Source organism: Eleutherodactylus coqui, chromosome 4, assembly GCF_035609145.1.
Source record: "Eleutherodactylus coqui strain aEleCoq1 chromosome 4, aEleCoq1.hap1, whole genome shotgun sequence".
Lineage (NCBI taxonomy): Eukaryota > Metazoa > Chordata > Amphibia > Anura > Eleutherodactylidae > Eleutherodactylus > Eleutherodactylus coqui.
Genome location: NC_089840.1, coordinates 183,191,748 through 183,204,336, shown reverse-complemented (window position 1 = coordinate 183,204,336; position 12,589 = coordinate 183,191,748). Strand labels below are relative to the sequence as shown.

The following is a 12,589-nucleotide window of genomic DNA, read 5'->3' as shown; positions in this document are numbered from 1 at the left end:
TATTGCCGGCTCCATTGAATGCAATGCGCTGGACAGCTCCGGCCCATTTCTAATGAAACGCGGCTAGGAGCAGATTTTCGGGCGATTTTCGGGCACCGGTCACGCGATTTGCGGATGCGCATCCGTCATGCGATCCGCAAATCGCGCGAAAAAACACCCGTCTGACTAAGGCCTTACAGAGCAGTGGAATATATCCGCTGTCAGATGTGGCTTCGGAGCTGCAGCGACAGGCTCTACCCCCTCCTGGTCCAGGATATGACCAAGACTTACCAGCATTGGTAAAGGACCCCTTCACTTTCCTATTGCTGACATGTGGGGATATATATTATGTGTGACTCATGCTTAAACTCACGTAACATTCAACTACCAAAAATCCTCCTTTGGAATTCAGATCCACTCCTATAAGATTATAAAATCTTCTCCAAAAATTTCTATTAGGGCTTTTTTCATCTGATAACACAGTAACAGATCCCATTTCTAGCATTGAATATACTCATCCTGTATGGAATGGTAATATGATCATTTGAAACACACCTTATCCAACACCTTTTCTAAAGTCCTCCATTAAAAGAAATACATTTATTAAGCAATAAATTTGCCTTTAGTTGGAATTATAGAGTTCATTAGAGTCATGAGCTTCTTCCTTAGTCTAAAGTATTCGGGTGCTTAATGATGATATCTCTGTTAATGTAGGGATCTAAGAGGGTTAAATGGATGGTCAAGGATTAAAAAAGCACTGCCTTTTGTTTCTACAGACAGTGGCACACAATTTTTATGGTGATGCTGGAGGGTCCCCATCCAAGTGCACATTCCCCTCTGACATATTTGGCACTGTTTCTAAAGAGAAAAAAAATAAAATCCCCTTCTTTCTAATCATGGGTCACACCATGTAATGATCATTTTCCCAAGGGTATTCACGCACTGCGGCTGTGCCATGTTTTCTGCCTCATGGCTCAGAATCACATGGCAAAAAACATATGTAGTATTACCATAAATATCTACCACTTCTGTGTTAACTGCAAAGGCATTGCAATTTGTGATGAAATTGCCTGCATTTGTTGTAGTGCGTGTACTTGCTCTGGGACAATAATTGGGCAACAGCCATACTATGTAAACACATCCTAGTCTAAGCTAGTAAAAGGCTTAAAAAATACCACATCTTGTTTGGGTTGAGGAAGGCATTTGAAGGAAACATACCTTAATGTGATGGGGTTAAGCACTACAAATCATGTAATGTGAGGAAATAATACAAATATGCAGATGCTAAGCAAACATTTTATTTAGTAGCTGAATGTATTACAAACAGCAAAAGTGATTAAAAATACAGGGATATATATGAAAGATAATGATTATATAAGACATTGTGGGCAAAGAGAAAGACATTGTAAATTGCACTGTGAGCATTAACACCCTTATTTATTACAGCAGTAGCTTCCTTGGTCTTGACAAGGATCAGGGCAGCAGGGATTGCAGGGATCTGCTAGGAAGAGATCACATGTTAGAATATGACACAAATAATGTATATCTAAGGATCTGTTCTTATCAGTGTTTGGTTTTATTCTACAGATTTACAGGAATAAGTTATTTTTTCCACAGTTATCATAGATTAGGTTAAAGAGCCACTCAGGGGAAACTTTATATCATTTTCCCTGGATGCAGTTACCATGCAGTGTATATTGTGGCTTTTAATCTATTTATCTGCTGCTTTGTTGATGAGCTACCGTTGCCATCCACATTGTGCTCAGCTACTACCTACTGGAGACTGGAAGTTACTGTGTCTATTTATTACCATGAGTCTCATACTGCGGCTCTCACAGGAATGATCAGAAAAAGTAATGTTTGGGCCGAACCACAATTGCTGTAGAGTTCAGCTAGTCACAGTGCAGGTCTCATGAGAGAATGGTGGACTGGACCAGACTGGATAACTCATCAATAAAGCAGCTGATAAGTAGACTCACTGCCCCAGTACGCACTGCATGGCAATTCTAGTCTATAAAAAAAGTGATGAAAAGTTTCTCTTTAGATCTAGTGATGCATGATTACCTTGTTTGTAGTGATGACCATGATATTGAAGTCCTGGTTTACATGCTGTCAAAATGAATAGACAGAATACATTAAGTGATAAATTCTCTTCTTGAAAACACATTGGTTAAATGTCAGAATGTAGGTAAATACTTTATGCTGCTGATCTTACATGTAAGGACATTGTCAAATCTTTGCTACTTCTTTTTACCTAGGCTTTTAATATTTTTCTCTACTATAACTTTACACAATATAGTATACACCACATTTTAACTATTTTGGGTCCGACACAAAATAATGCATGGGCCCTTATCTTTCCAGCGGCTTGCAAAATGAGAGAAGGGGCTAGTTATTAGGCACCTTCTTCATGGCTCACCAGAAAGTCTCTCACCACTTTGTATACAGTAAACACTAGTTTTTTTTTTTTTCATCCACGGCAGAAGGTGATTGCAATTCTGTTTTCCTACTTCATTATGGGGGCAAAAAAACAGAATCCCCTGGATCAATTAATCTTTTTCACGATGGAAATAAACTGTACCAAACAGGCCCAATTGACTTTAAATGGTTCCATTTGATTGCTGCACCTAACTGGTATTTTTACTAGATGAAAAAATCTCTCATGCATGACATTTTCATCTGGCATTCAATGCTAGATCTGTGCAGGAGGCTAAGAATGGAACCTCCAACACGGATTTTAGAGTCCTAATGCTTCTGAAATAGTAACTTACGGTCTTGGCATGGATCTACGCAGATAGGGACTTTTTGGCAGGGGTTGCATGGATTCTTGCAAGGATCTTGGCATTGGATCTTTTGACCGCATGGTCCTCCTTTGATTCCAGACATGGTTGGGTTCTTGGAATATGTTCTATCTCCAGACAGGCTAAAGAGTAGATTAATTTCAGTGATGGTGGATGGTCTACTTATATAGTGGAACTGGAAGTAGGATACATTCCTTATATGGCTGGTCACAGAAAGATTTACAAGCTTATTAAGTATAAATCTGACTGCAATAAAATATGATTCAATATCACATGGAATAAAATATTTAAAGGGCTAATAAAAGCTAATTATTAAGATGATGATTTCAGTGTAGAAACTTGTAGAGATATAAGATGTCTGAAACACCTGCAGTGAATGATTACTTCCCGTTCAGAAGATAAAGGAGTTTGTCATTCTGACAATGTTAACCCCTTAAAGATTGTTATGTACTCACCTCTGTGTCCAGGTTTCCTACCTGAAGTCATGTTTACAGAATGCAGCAGATTGTTTACAGGACATCACAAGCTGCTGCAGCCAATAACAGAGCTCAGCAAAACTCAATCACCCCTAGTAGTGGTACGAGGGACAATGACAGCTCAGCGATATGTTCAGGACATCCTGCAGCCACCTGTGATGCCTCCAAGAGGGATTTTTTAAATATATACTAGCCTACCCGTCGCGCGTTGCTGCGAAGACAGATAGACATACATTCATTCGTTTTTATATATCTAGAGAACAACAAATCACAGTGGAGCTTTCATGTTACCTCAGTGGTATAATATATAACAACCAATCACAGCGCAGCTTTCATGTTACCTTAGCAGTATAAAATATAACAACCAATCACAGCGCAGCTTTCATGTTACCTCAGCAATATAAAAAATAGCAACCAATCACAGCACAGCTTTCATGTTACCTCTGCGGTATTATATATAGCAACCAATCACAGCGCAGCTTTCATGTTACCTCTGCGGTATTATATATAGCAACCAATCACAGCGCAGCTTTCATGTTACCTCAGTGGTGTAATATATAACAACGAATCGCAGCACAGCTTTCATGTTACCTCAGTAGTATAAGAAGTAGCCACCAATCACAGCACAGCTTTCATGTTACCTCAGCAGTATAAGAAATAGCAACCAATCACAGCACAGCTTTCATTTTACCTCAGCATTCTCAATATCAAGCAATTGTCTTGCGAAACGTTCGGCGGATGCATCATTTTCTGGTTGAACACTCATCCCGTTGCTCGTAATGCCTTTTGCTTTTGTGCTTGAGATGGAAATCAAACGATCTTTGTCTGGGGGGCATAACTGTCGACGATGCTCGTACGCGCGCCGCCTATCATAGGATAGATGTACTATGCCAGTAATCTTCCCAGGAGTGTACTCAGCAACTTCCCAAAGTCTCATGGCAATTGGATGAATGGTGTAGTAATGCATAAAGGACAGACAGACAGACAGACATTCATTTATATACAGTTAGGGCCAGAAATATTTGGACAGTGACACAAGTTTTGTTATTTTAGCTGTTTACAAAAACATGTTCAGAAATACAATTATATATATAATATGGGCTGAAAGTGCACACTCCCAGCTGCAATATGAGAGTTTCCACATCCAAATCGGAGAAAGGGTTTAGGAATCATAGCTCTGTAATGCATAGCCTCCTCTTTTTCAAGGGACCAAAAGTAATTGGACAATGGACTCTAAGGGCTGCAATTAACTCAGAAGGCGTCTCCCTCGTTAACCTGTAATCAATTAAGTAGTTAAAAGGTCTGGGGTTGATTCCAGGTGTGTGGTTTTGGATTTGGAAGCTGTTGCTGTGACCAGACAACACGCGGTCAAAGGAACTCTCAATTGAGGTGAAGCAGAACATCCTGAGGCTGAAAAAAAAAGAAAAAATCCATCAGAGAGATAGCAGACATGCTTGGAGTAGCAAAATCAACAGTCGGGTACATTCTGAGAAAAAAGGAATTCACTGGTGAGCTTGGGAACTCAAAAAGGCCTGGGCGTCCACGGAAGACAACGGTGGTGGATGATCGCCGCATACTTTCTTTGGTGAAGAAGAACCCGTTCACAACATCAACTGAAGTCCAGAACACTCTCAGGGAAGTAGGTGTATCTGTCTCTAAGTCAACAGTAAAGAGAAGACTCCATGAAAGTAAATACAAAGGGTTCACATCTAGATGCAAACCATTCATCAATTCCAAAAATAGACAGGCCAGAGTTAAATTTGCCGAAAAACACCCCAAGAAGCCAGCCCAGTTCTGGAAAAGTATTCTATGGACAGATGAGACAAAGATCAACCTGTACCAGAATGATGGGAAGAAAAAAGTTTGGAGAAGAAAGGGAACGGCACATGATCCAAGGCACACCACATCCTCTGTAAAACATGGTGGAGGCAACGTGATGGCATGGGCATGCATGGCTTTCAATGGCACTGGGTCACTTGTGTTTATTGATGACATTACAGCAGACAAGAGTAGCCGGATGAATTCTGAAGTGTACCGGGATATACTTTCAGCCCAGATTCAGCCAAATGCTGCAAAGTTGATCGGACGGCGCTTCACAGTACAGATGGACAATGACCCCAAGCATACAGCCAAAGCTACCCAGGAGTTCATGAGTGCAAAAAAGTGGAACATTCTGCAATGGCCAAGTCAATCACCAGATCTTAACCCAATTGAGCATGCATTTCACTTGCTCAAATCCAGACTTCAGACGGAAAGACCCACAAACAAGCAAGACCTGAAGGCTGCGGCTGTAAAGGCCTGGCAAAGCATTAAGAAGGAGGAAACCCAGCTTTTGGTGATGTCCATGGGTTCCAGACTTAAGGCAGTGATTGCCTCCAAAGGATTTGCAACAAAATATTGAAAAAAAAATATTTTGTTTGGGTTATGTTTATTTGTCCAATTACTTTTGAGCTCCTAAAATGTGGAGTGTTTGTAAAGAAATGTGTACAATTCCTACATTTTCTATCAGATATTTTTGTTCAACCCTTTAAGTTAAACGTTACAATCTGCACTTGAATTCTGTTGTAGAGGCTTCATTTCAAATCCAATGCGGTGGCATGCAGAGCCCAACTCGCGAAAATTGTGTTACTGTCCAAATATTTCTGGCCCTAACTGTATATATCAGGAAGTGAGAGAATTAGATTACGTACGTAAAATTTGGTCGCTAATTCTTTTGTGCTTAGAATTGAATAATCGAGTTGGGACCCATTAACTTTTCCTATTTATGACATAATCAATGCTCGTGCCAAATTTCAAGTTTCTATGTGAGAAAATTACATTCCGTACGTAAAATTTGGACGCTAATTCTTTTGCGCATAGAATTGAATAATGGAGTTGGGACCCATTAGCGTTTCCTATTTATGACATATTCAATGCCCGTGCCAAATTTCATGTTTCTATGTGAGAAAATTACATTCCGTACGTAAAATTTGGACGCTAATTCTTTTGCGCATAGAATTGAATAATCGAGTTGGGACCCATTACCTTTTCCTATTTTTGACATAATCAATGCTGTTGCCAAATTTCAAGTTTCTATGACATTGGGAGGTGAGAAAATTAGATTCCGTATGTAAAATTTGGACGCTAATTCTTTGATGCTTAGAATTAAATAATCGAGTTGGGACCCATTACCTATGTCGTAACTGTCGACGACGCATGCACGCGCGCCATTTATCGTAGCATAAATGTACTATGCCTATAATCTTCCCAGGAGTGTACTCAACAACTTCCAAAAGTTTCATGGCGATCGGATGAATGGTGTAGTAGCGCATAAAGGACAAACAGACACGCAGACAGACACGCATACATTCAATTTTATATATATAGATAATTCTCATGTCATTTAAGAATTTGTTTTTGATATCTCAATATGTATGAACTGAAATAGAAAAATAAAGAAAATGGACAATACCTCTTCAGCGCCACCCTATTGGATGGCAGCATTCCTTCAAATCAATTTCTACAGGTCATTTATGCAGGTTATACAGTCAAACCCTTTATACCGGTCTTAACAAAGATTTTGAATTAAAACCAAGCTAGAAGAACAAACTTGAGAAGTCATGTGAGGGACCAATAATTAAACTAGCATCAGACTTAGAAAGGGTAACACCCGACAAAAAAATTCTGGTAAGACATTAGACATGGGCACAATGCACACCACACCTAGGACAGTTGCAAGACTGTGTCAACACCAAGCAAATGGGAAATGCAATGCCGCAGTAAAATGTCTATTCAACAAATGAAAGCACAAAATAGGATGGAAAACTTATTGGGCTGAAATATGGAACAACACCTGGATATGGGTGCTCCAGGTAACCCCATCACATTTTCATACACCAACAATGATGCAGACAAAATACTGGCGGGAGCTGGTTTTGATAGGGTTTTCCTGGGCCTCCCAACAGCAGAAATGCTGCTGCGTAGATGGGAATCGGAGAGTAAGAAGAATATCTCTCTTATGTTGCATATGACTACTCTTTGTGAGTATCACAAGGCTAAGCATATATCTAGGGGTCTTCGTCCACACATGCAACCCCTGTTTGGGGTGTTTCTGGAGGCGGGGATTTAAAGCCCTTCGTACAGAAATCAATGCTCTGCCGGGAACCAGGAGGGAGCGACAGCCTGCAGCAGCGCCGCAGAACGTCAGAAGAAGTGAGTAATGATTTTTATTCTTTGCTCCGCTGTATTCCCGGCGTATAAGGTGACAGTTGGAAGGTCGTCTTATACGCCCCGTCGCCTTATACGCCGGTATATATTTTTATTGTAACACATTTCTGGATGAATTGCAGGGAAGGGCTTATATATTTAACCCCTTCCCGACAATTCATCCCCGCGCACGCCGGCAGCCCATTGCTTTCAGTGGAACCTGCTGTATTGCTGGTTCCATTGAATTCAATGGGCAAACATTGTTCTTCTCTGCCACAGCTGTTACAGCTGTGGCAGAGAAGAATGATTTGTCTTCTATATGTTCTCAATGGGGTCGGCGCTGCTGCCGCCGGCCCCATTGAGCGCATATAGAGAAGATTTATGGCCTTAAGAAGGACCATTGGGGTTCTTGAAACCTAAAATACTCCTAACGCTCTCCCTATAGCAGCTCCGGCACCAGCAGCACTTTCCCTGAACTATGTCAGAATGCATCTGTGGCGAGCCGCAGGAGGGGAAGATTTTAATACTCGGGTGACACCTAATCTCGCCAGCCACTCACTGCAGGGGGGTGGTATAGGGCTTGAACGTTGCAGGGGGAAGTTGTAATGCCTTCCCTGTCTTTCTATTGGCCAGAAAAGCGCGCAAATTTCTCAGGGAAGAAAATGAAAGTAACCCGAACACCGCGTGGTACTCGTTACGAGTAACGAGCATCTCGAACACCCTAATACTCGAACGAGTATCAAGCTCGGACGAGTATGCTCGCTTATCTCTATTAATAAATAAGATTTACCACATTTTCAATTTTGGTTGGCTTCATTTTGTAAATGTTCTTTTATTGATTTAGTTTTTTGTATATTTAGTATTATCTATATATTAGAAATACTATTAAATCATCGCATTTTAAAGACTGCGACCCTCAACATTTTTTAAATGGCATTTATGAAGTTTTTTGATCAGAATTAAAGCAAAGTGGAGGATAAATTTGAAAAAGAACAAAATTGGGAATGACAGAAATAATGCCCCTGTTAACATATAACTTTTAATGGATATATATTAAAATAATTGCCCCAAAAGACAAGACACACATATAAAAACATCCCACCTAGCTATGATTAATAATGAGACTCCATAGCACATGGGCATCTGCTCAAAAAATTGTGAAAGTTCTCATAGAAGTATTGAGCTCAATCTCTTACTTGATAATGATGTATAACAGGTGACTGGGACTCTCAAAAATACACTTCCCTTATTAAAGTCATTCAATAAAGATGTCTCTCATTCAAATTCTAGGTACTTCCCACTATATTGCTCAGGCTGTGATATTAATACACAGTCAGTGATCAAATGGAGGAGATTTTTATTGCGATAAATTCTTATCCCGTAATTTCCAGTATACCAACAATTTCTTTTCTTATCTACAATAGTTGATGCAAGTGGATGGCTTGATAAAGCCAACACCATATTCTCAGAAAAGGATCTCCTTGTTTCTACTATCTATCAAACAAGCTTTCAGACAACTCACAACTGTGTGCAGAGAATGTGTTAAATCTTTGTGGAAGGTATAGGATCTCAAGAAATATATTGAGAATAAAATTGTACCTGAAGGCCTTTAAATATATAACCAACCAGCGCGTCAAAGCTGTACTCCGGCTCTCATGAAAAAATGGGAGCAGGAAACTACAGAAAGCTCCCTGAGTGGCTTAAGAGTTGCGATGAAATCAGCTGTTCCTGAGGACAAAACGTTCTCTGGGAAATGGACTTTAATGTTGGATTTTTTAATGGACTTGATTTTAGATAAGATTATGGAGAAATGAAAAAATCTATGCAGTATGGCATTGGATGATCTCTCATATCTCTCCACATTATGTAATGAGGAGCATTTGAAATATGTTTTAAATTGCACTAATCCTTTAGAATTTATTTGTTTTTTTCAGAAGATAAGATGAAGCGTGATTTAAAAGATTATATAAAAAGGCAAATTAATCCATGGAGGACAAATGTACTGGTCTGCACAAATCAAGACTTTTGTTAATAGGTGCCCAGTATGGGACATTTATAGGAATCACAGTATGGGTCAAAACTCCAGAACTCCCAGTATACGACCTCCCATGCAACCACCAAAAGTTTTATCCACGTCTGACTTAATAGGGAAATGTCGGATTGATGTTTATCAAAAAACACCATATCCACCTGTCAGCAGCGGAGCGCCCCGAATCTTTCAGGACGAGCGGGGAGGTACTCGGATAAAGCACATTACTCGGACGAGTAGTGCTTATCCGAGTACGTTCGCTCATCTCTAGAGATAATTTTAGGTCTAAAACAACTTTTGAATTGTTGGACAATATTTGTTATTTACCTTATTGATTGTTCATGTGGTCATAAATACAGAGGAAAAACAGTGAATAGTCTAAGGACACGTATTAACAAACATCGGCTTAACATCTCACATGGTTATATGAAACATAATGTTTCACAACGCTTCTTTTCAGATCCACAATAAGGATGCTTCCAAGCTTCAAGTTACTCCCATGGAACATGTAAAATCAGGTACTGGATCTTCAGACTGAACACACTGGTTCCCAATGGTTTAAACAAAGTCTTGAAAAAAATATAATAATACATTTATTTAAAATTATTATCACTAATACTATGTATTGAATTTCTCCTTTCCTTTTTTATGAATTTTATAATATTGCTAAAGCATTATATTAGACAATTTTTTGATAACATTTTTTTTACTTTCATCTACAAACAGTACATATATATTCTTATTTCATACATTCAATATTTTTGTATGTTTTTAATACAGTTTGAAGCCTAATACCCATCCTATGATAAATGATATCATCACTCTTATGATACTGTCTCCCATGAGTCCATTTCATCATGGATAAACTTCATCACGGATAAATTCACAATCACTCATTACAGGAAAAACATCATATTGATATGATTATTAACTTATTTTACACACAACTGATGGATTTTGTGTGTATATATATATATATATATATATATATATAACTATCATTACTTTTCAGCAACTACTATGTTACAATTAAGTAGTTTATTAATTTATATATAAAAAATGACGAAAACAGAAGGAATATTGTGAAAATAAGTAATTAATTAATACGTAAGTAATACGTTCAGAGTATTCAATCCTCTGAATTCAAATTCATCTGATACAGCTTTTCTCTTTCTTTCTTCCATTTCCTCCTTGCTATCTTGCAGTAAGGAATCATATTATAGATGGTCTTTTGTCAATAAAGTTTTTTTTGGTGGTCATGTGACCGCAGTATCCAACATGATGACATTATCACACCCACAACCTGACTGTATATCGCTCCTAATAGAATGTATTCTCCATTCTCTAATGTTATCTGGAGGAAAACCATGGCAATCCAGCCTAAAGGTATCCACCCTTTTCTGGGTAATTGAAATCTTCAGGCGGTCACATGACCACGACATTCAGTGTGATGATGTCATCACGCTCACGAGCAGAATGTTCGGTGCTTCCAATGCAATGGAACGCACCAAGTGTTCCACTGGGTAGCTCGTCATAATCAGTGTGACCTTCTGACGTAACCATGAGGGTTGCATCGTTGAGAGCTGCAGTCCCACAATGCTTATTTATGTGTAAGTTGAATCTCTACAAGAAGAACTTCTGTCTACTATTTTATTATGCTTGAAAAAGGTGCCCGTGTGCGCTGAAATACGTAGCAATTTCATGATGGCTGTTTTGTAAAGTTTTATGCTTATTTTAAGGGATTAAAATCAAAGTTTATAATACTTTGTAGAATCGTACTGGATTTTTTTACTCCTACCAATTAACTCTTTCAATTTCGAGGAAGATTTAACCCTTACAAGTGCAGAAAAACTTTTTTCCTTTTTTAAACTTTTTATCTCTTCATCTACTCATACTCTATTGAGTATAGGGGTTGTTTTTTCTTGCTGTACTCCAACTTTTGGATGTCCTGTGGGATTAAAGGCCTTTGTTCCCAAAGCTGACAAGGATTTCGGGTGCTGGTGAGACAGTCTTCTACCAGAGACTCCCCTGCTTACACCAGGTAAGTCCCTCTCTCTGTGCATTCGGTCACATATGCACATATTTTGTACTATACATCCAAATGCAGGCCCTGTCCTAACTGTGCACTATATTTATAAAAGAGGGAATTGGAAAGGAGGAAATTGAGCTCAGTATGTCCATAAGAACTCTCCCAATTTTTTGTAGCAGATGCCCATGTGCTGTGGAGTCTCATTATTAACCATAGCTATGCGGGATGTCTTTGTATGCGTGTCTTGGCTTTATGGACAATTATTTTAATGAATATCCATTAAAAGTTATATTTCTGTGATCCTCTAGTTTGTAAAATGACTCAAACACTGGCCCCAGAAAAGAAGGAGCACCTTGTAGATTTTGGGGCATTCTTTTAGTAGGACATTTTCCAGGCACCATTTAAGATTTGCAGAGGCCTTAACGTGTGAAGACATAAGAAACAGCCCTCAAAAGTCCTCATTTTGGAAACTGAACCCTTCATTGAATTCCTAATGGGGTATAGTGAGTTTTGACCCTAAGGCCTGCTTCAGATGAGCATTTTGTTTGCGTACAAATAGCAGTGCATAAAGATCGTGTCTATTAGAACCAATGGTTTCCTATTGAAGAGTGCACATGAACGATTTTTAGACACGCAAAACCTGCACTTGCACCTGCAAAATATAGCACATGTATGGCTACAATGCTCACATCTAGAGTGCGTGCTGCGTGAAAAAATAGGACCTGACCTATCTTTGGTGCGTGTTGCGCAGAAGTTCCCATTAACTCCTATAGGTACTGGATTAATATGCAACACGCACCACGGATCGTGTGAACGAGCAAATTATGCGCGAATGTAGATCATGCCTTTAGGTTCATTCATGTGATATTACCAGGCGCAAGCAGCAATCTTTTTGCCTGGCTATTTTTGCACAAAAAAGCTCTTCTGAATGAAGCCTAAAGATATTTTACAATTTCAATTTGAAGGTGAATAATAACAGTTTTTCCAGAAACATGTAAGTTTGGCTCCAAATATTTAATTTTAATATTCAATAGTTTTTATTAACATAAGAAAACATGACACTTTATATAAACATTCATAAAAGATTATG

General features: G+C 38.9%; 1 long non-coding RNA gene across 2 annotated transcripts; it reads right to left on the bottom strand.

The window, feature by feature from the left end:
• Positions 1 to 1,257: 1,257 nt before the first annotated feature.
• LOC136624809 (uncharacterized) lies at positions 1,258 to 2,918 on the bottom strand. 2 transcript variants are annotated; one of them, XR_010792441.1, is made up of 3 exons: positions 2,751 to 2,918; positions 2,044 to 2,088; positions 1,258 to 1,480 (listed from the first exon to the last, which is right to left on the bottom strand). It is a non-coding gene; the product is annotated as an uncharacterized lncRNA (long non-coding RNA). The 2 variants fall into 2 exon arrangements; XR_010792440.1 differs by having other exon boundaries at positions 1,258 to 1,477.
• Between the last annotated feature and the right edge of the window lie 9,671 nt (positions 2,919 to 12,589).